The following is a 3,910-nucleotide window of genomic DNA, read 5'->3' as shown; positions in this document are numbered from 1 at the left end:
ATTATAAAGATACTAGCTGGGCTTTAAAAAAAGCAAAGAAGATACTAGAGAATCCCTTTCTGGAGAAATAAAAGAACTAAAATCTAACCAAGTCGAAATCATAAAGGCTATTAATGAGGTGCAATAAAAAATGGAGGCTCTAAATGCTAGGAAAATGAGGCAGAAAAGAGAATTAGGATATAGAAGACCAAATGATGGACAATAAAGAAGCTGAGAAAAACAGAGATAAACAACTACTGGATTATGAGGGGAGAATTTGAGAGATAAGTGATACCATAAAGTGAAACATTAGAATAATTGGGATCCCAGAAGAAGAAGAAAAAGAGAGGGGCAGAAGGTATATTGGAGCAAATTATAGTAGAGAACTTCCCTAATTTGGGGAAGGAAATAGTCATCAAAATCCAGGAGACACAGAGAACCCCCCTCAAAATCAGCTAAAATAGGTCAACACCCCGACATCTAATAGTAAAACTCACAAGTCTCAGAGACAAAGAGAAAATCCTGAAAGCAGCTCAGGACAAGAGGTCTATAACCTACAATGGAAGAAACATTAGATTGGCAAGAGACCTAGTCACAGAGGCCTGGCAGGCCAGAAAGGACTGGCATGATATATTCAGAGCACTAAATGAGAAAAATATGCAGCCAAGAATACTATATCTAGCTAGGCTGTCATTGAAAGTAGAAGGAGAGATAAAAAGCTTCCAGGACAAACAAAAACTAAAAGAATTTGTGAACACCAAACCAGCCCTACAAGAAATATTGAAAGGGGTCCTCTAAGCAAAGAAAGAGCCTCAAAGTAGCATAGATCAGAAAGGAACAGAAACAACATACAGTAACAGTCACCTTACAGGCAATACAATGGCACTAAATTCATATCTTTCAATAATTACCCTGAATGTAAATGGGCTAAATGCCCCAATCAAAAGACACAGGGTGTCAGATTGGATAAAAAAAACAAGACCCATTGATATGCTGCCTGCAGGAGACTCATTTTAGACCCAAAGACACCTCTAGATTGAAAGTGACGGGGTGGAAAACCATTTACTATGCAAATGGACATCAAAAGAAAGCTGGGGTGGCAATCCTTATATCAGACAAATTAGATTTTAAACCAAAGACTATAATAAGAGATGAGGAAGGACACTATATCCTACTTAAAGGGTCTATCCAACAAGAAGATCTAACAATTGTAAATATCTATGCCCCTAACATGGGAGCAGCCAATTACATAAGCCAATTAATAACAAAATCAAAGAAACACATTGACAATAATACAATAATAGCAGGGGACTTTAACATGCCCCTCACTGAAATGGACAGATCATCTAAGCAAAAGATCAACAAAGAAAGGCTTTAAATGACACACTGGACCAGATGGACTTGACACAAATATTTAGAACAGTCCATCCCAAGGCAACAGAATACACATTCTTCTCTAGTGCCCATGGAACATTCTCCAGAATAGATCACATCCTAGGTCACAAATCAGGTCTCAACCAGTACCAAAAGATTGGGATCATTCCCTGCATATTTTGAGACCATAATGTTTTGAAACTGGAACTCAATCACAAGAGGAAAGTTGGAAAGAACTCAAATACATGGAGGCTAAAGAGCATCCTACTAAAGAATGAATGGGTCAACCAGGAAATTAAAGAAGAATTAAATTCATGGAAACAAATGAAAATGAAAACACAACTGTTCAAAATCTTTGGGATGCAGCAAAGGCAGTCCTAAGATGAAAGTATATAGCAATACAAGCCTTTCTCAAGAAACAAGAAAGGTCTCAAATACACAACCTAAGCCTACACCTAAAGGAGCTGGAGAAAGAACAGCAAATAAAGCCTGAACCCAGCAGGAGAAGAGAAATAATAAAGATTGGAGCAGAAATCAATGAAATAGAAACCAAAAGAACAGTAGAACAGATTAAGGAGTTGATCCCATTTACACTTGCACCCAAAACCATAAGATACTTAGGAATAAATCTAACCAAAGAGGCAAAGAATCTGTACTCAGAAAACTATAGAACACTCATGAAAGAAATTGAGGAGGACAGAAAGAAATGGAAAAACCTTCCATGCTCATGGATTGGAAGAACAAATATGAAAATGTCAATGCTGCCTAGAGCAATCTACACATTTAATACAATCCCTATCAAAATACCATCAACTTTTTTCAAAGAAATGCAACAAATAATCCTAAAATTTGTATGGAACCAGAAAAGACCCCGCATAGCCAGAGGAATGTGGAAAAAGAAAAGCAAAGCCGGTGGCATCACAATTCCAGACCTCAAGCTCTATTATGAAGCTGTAATCATCAAGACAGTGTGGTACTGGCACAAAAACAGACACATAGATCAATGGAACAGAATATGAACCCTCAACTCTATGCTCAACTAATCTTCGACAAAGCAAGAAAGAATGTCCAATGGAAAAAAAGACAGTCTCTTCAACAAATGGTGTTGGGAAAATTGGACAGCCACATGCAGAAGAATGAAACTGGACCATTTCCTTACACCACACACAAAAATAGACTCAAAATGGATGAAAGACCTCAATGTGAGACAGGAATTCATCAAAATCTTTGAGGAGAACACAGGCAGCAACCTCTTCGACCTCAGCTGCAGCAACTTCTTCCTAGAAACATCGCCAAAGGCAAGGGAAGCAAGGGCAAAAATGAACTATTGGGACTTCATCAAGATAAAAAGCTTTTGCACAGCAAAGGAAACAGTGGACAAAACCAAAAGACAACTGATAGAATGGGAGAAGATATTTGCAAATGACAGATAAAGGGCTAGTATCCAAAATCTATAAAGAATTTAACAAACTCAACACCCAAAGAACAAATAATCCAATCAAGAAATGGGCAGAAGACATGAACAGACATTTTTCCAAAGAAGATATCCAAATGGCCAACAGACACATGAAAAAGTGCTCAACAGCACTCAGCATCAGGGAAATACAAATCAAAACTCCATTGAGATACCACCTCACACCAGGCAGAATGGTTAAAATTAACAAGTCAGGAAACGATAGATGTTGGGGATGATTCAGAGAAAGGGGAACCCTCCTACACTGTTGGTGGGAATGCAAGCTGGTGCAGCCACTCTGGAAAAAAGTATGGAGGTTCTTAAAAAAGTTGAAAATAGAGCTACGGTACGACCCAGCAATTGCACTACTGGGTATTTACCCCAAAGGTAGAAATGTAGTGATCCAAAGGGGTACATGCACTCCAATGTTTATAGCAGCAATGTCCACAATAGTCAAACTATGGAAAGAGCCTGGATGTCCATCAACAGATGAATGGTTAAAGAAGATGTGGTATATATATATGTATATATATATACATATATATGTATATATATATACATATATATGTATATATATATGTATGTATATATGTATATATATATATACATACACACACACATACACAACGGAATATTATGCGGTCATAAAAAATGAAATCTTGCCATTTGCAACGATGTGGATGGAACTAGAGGGTATTATGCTAACTGAAATAAGTCAATCAGGGAAGATAAGTATCATATGATCTCACTGATATGAGGAATTTGAGAAGCAAGACAGAAGATCGTTGGGGAAGGGAGGGAAAAATGAGACAAGATGAAACCAGAGAGGGAGACAAACCATAAGAGACTCTTAATCTCAGGAAACAAACTGAGGGTTGCTGGAGCAGAGGGGCATGGGAGGGATGGGGTGGCTGGGTGACGGGCATTGGGGAGGGTATGTACTATGGTGACAACTGTGAATTGTGTAAGACTGATGAAACAGACCTGTACCCCTGAAACAAATAATACATTATATGTATTATATGAAATATATAAAAATATTATATAAAATATAAAAAAATAAAAAAAAAAGAAGTGATTCTAGGAAGCAGAACCTCAGGGTGG

The sequence above is a fragment of the Mirounga angustirostris genome, unplaced genomic scaffold, assembly GCF_029215605.1.
Source record: "Mirounga angustirostris isolate CCGP_5_RB_7025 unplaced genomic scaffold, mMirAng1.0.hap1 SCAF_11, whole genome shotgun sequence".
In the NCBI taxonomy this organism is placed as follows: Eukaryota; Metazoa; Chordata; class Mammalia; order Carnivora; family Phocidae; genus Mirounga; species Mirounga angustirostris.
The sequence above is the reverse complement of the archived record's forward strand: the minus strand, read 5'-3'. Positions refer to the sequence as shown.